Genomic DNA, 7530 nt, shown 5'->3' with positions numbered 1-7530 from the left:
CTTCACTTGTACGATTGAACATCTTCTGTTGTTGGTCCTCTGTGGTCTTCTGTGGTRKAMCCTCTTCTGTCAACACTTGCAGTATTTACTTTTTCCATACTTTTACATTAAATGAAATGAGAGCTAACAGTTTGCATGACAAACAGATGGCTGCCAAGAACGTCAACTTCTCCCTTGATGAGACCTCCATCAAGGCTAACAACCACATTGCCATGTTGGAGATACCATCCTCCAAGGCGTTTTACCAAGACGCGGCTGACTTCCTCAAGCATCGTCATTGGGTTTCGCTCTCAACCATGAGCCCATCATGGTGAAAGAACTTCTTTAGCAGTTCTGTCTCACTGTTGAGGTTGTCGAAGTCAAAGACAAGGCTGGATGCCAGATGGAGTAGATCCATTTCACTTTTAATCGCATGGAAGTGAACTTTGGTGTTTCTACACTCTGATCGTCTCTCCGTCCTCCCAAGGGTCCCTTCGACAACGAACCCTCCACTACCGATATCATCGAGTTTCTCGACGCCATTGGCTACCAGTGGCCAATGAAGAAGGACTCCAATGCCCTTCTGAAGTCCTTGACGAAGATTGAGAAGAACAGGATGTCAGCTGTCTGGCAATACCTGTTTTCTCATTTCATCTAGTGCATGGGTAGAGAAACTGGAGGTCAGGACCAGTCCTCTAGGATCGCCTTGATCATAGGCGTATCTGCGATTTAGCATCGCAATATAAATTATGCTGCGGTCATTTTCGATGACCTGGTGCTCAAGATCTTACCAAGATCTTTAAAGATCTTTACCTTGAAGAAGGAAACCTTCAGGTTTTCACGCTTGGATCCAGGATTCTGGATCATAAGCTGAGGGACAGTGATGTGGCACTAACTTCCATTGTGTCCATCACTACCTCTTTTCCTCAGGTGGCAATGACAAGGGAAAATCACCCCGCGTCTAGCCAAGCAACCAAAACCCCTTCAAAACGACCCTCTCAACCAACTCTTGGTTCTCCTGAGAGAGCCAAGAAGTCCAAAAAGGGGACAGCCACGTCACTAGCTGGAGCCTCTCAAAAGGCTTCAGTTATTGAAACTAGCATTATCCCCGAGGTGTCTTCTTCTCTCCCTCCCAGCTCTTCAGTGATTTCTCCCATCACTGTCGTATCAGTGTTACCTACCCTCACCGCCTTAGTGACCCAAATCACTGAAGGTGTGAATATCAACGCCGCCACCGCTGAACACCCACGTCTCTTCTCAACCATTTTCTCTTCTCCTCCCTCCTTGGTCTTTACGCATGTCGATGACGTATCAGTGACTGTCCTTCCTGATACTGAGACGCGCACCACTGGACCTGAGGTTGCTCCTCTACATACCGATGTCCATCCTCTTGAGGACATCTTTGCTCACGCCAGTGACAATCCTTTAGATATCACTGATGGCCCCTCAGGTATTCCATCTTCCTACCCTTTCTTTTCTTTTAACCTTGAGCCTTCAGCTCACACTTCTTCTTTTGCAGGTCCTTCTTCGATGCATCAGTTTGATGCTCAGGAAGAGGAAGAGGAAGAAAGAGAGAAAGATGATGGAGGAGAAAGAGAGAAAGATGATGGAAAAGATGAAGAGATCGATGATGCCTATGATATGGCATCAAACATCAAACTTCTCCTTCCAGCCGTTGATACTGTCCTCTGCAGGATCAACGAAGTCCACCAAGAGATGCCCTGCCAAGGTGATCTTGATGCGAAATTCCTTGCCATCCAGGCGGACATTCAAGAGGTTCAGAATCATCGCCATACTCTCAAAGAAGTTGTTTAAGCCAACACCGATGCCATTGATGTTCTTCACAGCAGGGCTGATGATGCTCAGGCTATTGCTGATCAGTAGACTAGCCTTCTTCAACAGATCCTGGATGCTGTTCATCAACCAGCTCCAGTGATCCCTCCTTCTTTCTCTGCCAGTGATCGCGCCCAGCTCCATGAGACGCGTAAGGGAACGACAACTCTAGCCAATGCTTTGCAAAGGCTAGAGGATATAATGGTTCTCCACCATCAGCGCTTGGACGAACTCTCTGGCCAATTCTCTCAAGTCTTAGCCAGAGAGGAGGAGATGAGGTCCAACGCTGGTGAATCATCCAATGCTGTGCTTACTTATTCTCAGGCTGTTGGTCCTGTATCAGCTATAGTTGTAGTTGAAGCTGAGGCTCTTAGAGCTGAAGCAGTTGCTGCTCCTGTAATCACGACCACCAAAGCTGCTCCAGCTGAGGATGTCGATGCCATCCCTAGGGATGATACCCATACCATCACTGCTGCTGGTGATAATGATGATGATGAAGATGATGATGATGAAGACGATGATGAACCTACCATTCCAGACCCCAGAAATGATCTAGATGGCGACGACGACGATGATGATGAAAATGACTTTACCATCAAGTTCCAGAAGCCATCAACCGTGACCAAGGGTGTTGCCCTCAGGGATTCCGCATCCCAGGGGGAGCAAAGGCAAGGTGAATCGACTCCAACAATGAACCAGGACCCCAAGTCGAAAGGCAAGACGGTTGCTGAAGAAGGAAACTTGAAGGTTTTGTTCAATATCCCTCAACAACCTTTGTTTGAAACTCTACCTCTCAAGTAGTGATTACTTCAAACTATCAACTTCATATTTCATCAACAACCTGCGGTCGACTGGAGCGGGTACCTGATCAACCCATCTCTTATGCTCCTACCGACCAGAAGATGTCTTAGCTGAAGGAGTCACTCGACCAGACTAGTGTAAAAATTCCTCTTCGTACCTCTAGTGGTGGTGAGTTTGACTTATTGTCTGAAGCTGAAAGACTCATGGCATAAAGGGCTGAAGAAGGGCTAGAGCTTCAAAAGAAGCAGACTGAAGACAGCTTGAAGCTGGTCAAGTCACTAGCAGCACAAGTCCTCCCCAAGAAAAAGTCCAAGAAAACGGTGAACGCTATCCAAGCCCAGGCTAAACTTCTTTCTATTGCAGAAGCTGGGCATGCGAAGAACCTGAAGCTAGCGGAAAAGGACAAGCAATGGAGCGAAGCAAAGCTGAAAAAGAGAGTCAGTCCCTGCCCAATTATCAATGTTAGCATCAGCGGACGTTTTAAAGACGATGGAACGCTAGTCTCAATGCTCATCACCAGGGACAATCTTGATGCCGTTACCGAGTACCCTTCCTACCTAGGCCGTTATGGATTCAGCGAATGGATGGAGATCAGACAAGCCATTCAGCAATCCAAGTCGAGATACAAGACACTTATCGAGGACACCATTAGCAAGCTCATCAAAAGGATGTCCAGGTATGTCAAGGTCCCTGACAGGCCAACTCTAAAGAAAGGTGGAAAGAAGAAACTCAAGCTCTCTGATCCTAATGATGGACCATTCCTAAGGAACGAACATGAAACAAGGTTCTCCTTAGATGAAGTCCTGAAGGGTCATAAGAGTACAAACATTTCTATGTTGAATCTTGACTTGCCAGATAAGGGTCCCTATACACCCAACTCTTTGCATTTTAAACCTGAGTTAGGAGTTATATTATTTGACTATGAAGGTGAATTCAGATTTCAGAGAATCTTAGAGCTACATCTATGTCCAATGGATCATCTGGTTTACCTTTTGCTCTGGATAGATGATARCATGCCTGGAAAAGTCGTAGGTCTGAAGATACAAAGGGAATTCCTATGTCGAAGAAAACTTGGTGAAAATATACCTGGTTACATAGATCTAAGAGYTCTAGAATAGTTTCTCTTTGTAACAACAATCCACTTTTCCTTGTAACTTCTTGTACTATGTCTACTTTAAGTGATTGTACTTATATTCTGTAAGTTCTAGACATGTACTATAATACTTGTAATATTTTCTATGATTAATAAAATGAGTATTCCATGTACTTCACTGAAAAAGATCCCTAAAAAAAGTAATAGAGACACAAGTCTATGAGTTCCGATGTTACTTTTCACATTCACTGACAATTTATAAGTCAGTAAATAAGCTTTCAGTATCCGTACTTGTAATTTCCTTAGATATAACTTAAGGAAAATTTTCAAGCTGAGACTGGGTAACTGAAAAAGATCCCAAAATAGTAAAAAGGGACATGTACTTCATATGTAAYTTTTYCTTAKTATTATTTGATAAGATAACCTTCTTTATGTTATCTTGTTATCATCAAATAGGGGGAGATTGTTGATCCTCTCTCTCTCAGTTATTTGATGATAATCCCTTTTCACTTATACGTTGTATTTATGTTTATGTCTTTTTAGTTCGAGCGATCTTCATTGAGTATGTTCAGTGATCGCTGAAGAACTTGCATTGTAAATCTATCAGAGACAACAATACTTCAAGAAGACAACACTCACACCAAAGAACCTTCAGCAAACGTCGAAGACTGAAACTGAAGATTAGAGACTGACGAGTACGTGATCTGAAGCGGTATTCAGTGATTACAAGTCTGTCTACATATGTGTGAAGACTGCTCAAGCTTCAGTGAATGATGATGAGACCTTCAGGTCATTCCAGCATTCAGCGATCAAAGGAAGCTTGCTTAGGACGATTGTTGTTGTCTTGTCCTTATGCACACAAAGGACAAAACCCATACCCTTATGAAAGTTGGTACGCTACAGAGCCGACTAGTCGACTCTATTGTCCACCAACTTTAGGTAAGGATGTCTGCTCATGAATAGTGCTTTTTGCATTAAATGTTCATTGAATAGCAAAGGACAAGCCTTCCGCTTAAGGCTTGACACGCACTCTAACCCTACCATATTGCATTAAATGTTCATTTAATGCACTGGGTATAAATAGAAGTGTTCCTTCTCCATGCAGAGTGCGCGCAACTCACTCTCTAACCCTAATTCTTACTTCAAACATTTTCTAGCTTAAGTAAAGGATCTTCTCTACAACATTTCTTTTCTTGTATTTGCTAAGACTTGGTGTGTAACTAAAGATTGTTTAGATAGGTTTTAATCATCTTATCTTTCCGCAAACAATCTTGTAAAATATGTACTAATCTTCTTTATAAATATATCTTTTAAATTTAAAAATATTGTGTTTGTATTCATCCCCCCCGCCTTCTACAAACTGTTTTACTCTTCTTGTAGACCCTCACGGGACCAACATTATCTTTCTTCAAAAATATTTAATAAATAAAGTTTAAGAGTCAGAGGAGCTCTGATTCTAATTCTATCATATTTTAAATTTATGTTTTGTTCTTTTGGACCAAAAAATTTATTTGATCCAAAGGACCTCTGGTTGGTTATTGTTCACTTAGATACAAAGGCTCTGATTGGTTGAACGAGAGGCTCTCGTTGGTAGAACCAGAGGCTCTGGTTGGTAAGGCAGAGAAATGGGCTTTGGTCTGTTCACCAGAGGGGCTCTGGTCTGTTGAGACAGAGGGGCTCTGGCCCGTTGAGTTTAGAGTTTTATTTGAGCACTGGTTTTAGAAAGGTGCATATGAATCATGGGTTGAAGCAAACTGTTGATCTCATTTTGATCATATTGTTGAATTACATTATTTTGCTGAAATGCAAATATTTATGTGTTATAGTTATTTTATTAGATTTTGGAGTTCATCACCCTCCATATGCAAAGAAGGGATTTACTCACTAGACCTTCTGGTCAAACCCTCATTTTGTGTTTTTCAAAAATGTGCAATGCTGGAATTGCGGGGTCAAGGGATAATAAAGGGAAAGGGAAAATGTAAATGTTTCCCTATATGTTATCTGCTTTGAAGATCAACATGATGATTGCTTATTTTGAAGATATATGTTGTTGTACATGTGTTAGTGCAGGGATTTTATTTTGGAATTTTTCATATGTAGATTTTGTACATATAAGAATCCTTGTACTAGTGGGACCAATTTGGTGTAAACTGCATTTCTTTGCAATGAAATGTGTTATATGCAAATGTGGTGTTTGGGGGTGTCACAGAGTGGTATCAGAGCCCGACTTTAAGAGATTTAGGTATTCAAAGCATGATGCCTTGACTTAAACTATCATTTGCATATTAAGGGTCCCGGACATAGATAGTATCACCGGAAATAAAAGATAATGGGTTAAAGAGGGGCAGTATGTAAGGTGAATTTGAATTACAAATGTCCAATGTAATTATGAATTTACAGGTACATACCTATACTCGGATACCTTATTATATTTGGGAATGTGAATGTAACAACCCCACATTTTCTCACGTACAGATAATTCACATAATCATACTCATAACACAGAATGTAATATCGTTTACAAAACATGGATTAACAAAAACTTTTCTCTATACATTTATGAGCAACTAAATTTCATCTATTCTAAACTTTCCCCTTGCCTTTATCCTGTGAGGTATGATGACCTGTAAAACAGGTTAGTCCAACAACTGAGTGTTAGACCTAATAGGTCTAGTGAGTGTACCAATTTCACACAAATACACATTTTCCAAACCAGCAGCTTAGAATCAAACCTGTACAGATAAAAATATTTATCTCTTTTCTCTCACGGTTACATCGCCATTACATCTCTCTCGCGGTTACACTGCCATTACATCTCTCTCGCTGTTACACCGCCATTACATCTCTCTTGCGGTTACACCGCCATTACATCTCTCTCGCGGTTACACCGCCATTACATCTAATAAGAACTTTAATTCAAGATAAAGTCAAATCAATATCAAACCGGATTTGAAATCCGGATAACACTACCCGGATATGGAATCCGGACAACTTAGCCAGATATGGAATCCGGTCAACATTGTTCGGATATCTAATTCGGACAACACATGATTGAAACCCCGATCAACAGTTAGGCGATTTAGATTGAACCCCGATTGATACTCGAGCGGTTTAAATGAACCCGGTTGATACTTGAGCGATTTAAAGGAATATCCGTTTACCTCTTGTCCGATTTAGGTAGCACTCCGGACACCCCTTGTCCGATTTAGGTATCACTCCGGACACTCCTTGTCCGGTTTAAGTAAAATCGTACAATAGTCAAGATGAAATATAATAAACCAATTCTAACAGCAAACAACTTGTATACAAACAATCTAATATTCCAAAGCATTTAACACTCGCCTTAAAAATGAATTCTGGTTGATGATATAACCCTTTTCAGCCGATATATGCCAAAGAGATTCTTTCAGAGTTTCAAAAAGTGAAAAAGAAAACCTTTCTCTTCAATCTCAACTTACTACTTATAGTAAGTAACATATTCAAAGGGGAGGTGCTTGGGTAGCCGACTCTCCCTCCCCATGCAAAGATTAATTTAATATAATTAATCCAAAATATAAACCTTTTCTCATACAAGCAAAAGGAATCCGAAAGTAGTTTACCCGTATATTACAACTTTCCCTCCATAAAAGAATTCCGTCCTGGAATTCTATTTAAGCTAAAAGGTAGGGATACTTCTTTCGCATTTTAGATTCTGATTCCCAAGTGGCGTCTGGTCCCTTGTGATAACGCCACTGAACTTTTACTAATCCAATCTCTTTATTCCGCAACTTCTTTACTTTGAAGTCGGTAATTTGTTCAAGGGTTTCTTCAAAGCATAACTTTTC

This window comes from Cynara cardunculus (genome assembly GCF_001531365.2).
Source record: "Cynara cardunculus var. scolymus isolate 2C chromosome LG 8, CcrdV1, whole genome shotgun sequence".
In the NCBI taxonomy this organism is placed as follows: domain Eukaryota; kingdom Viridiplantae; phylum Streptophyta; class Magnoliopsida; order Asterales; family Asteraceae; genus Cynara; species Cynara cardunculus.
The sequence above is the reverse complement of the archived record's forward strand: the minus strand, read 5'-3'. Positions refer to the sequence as shown.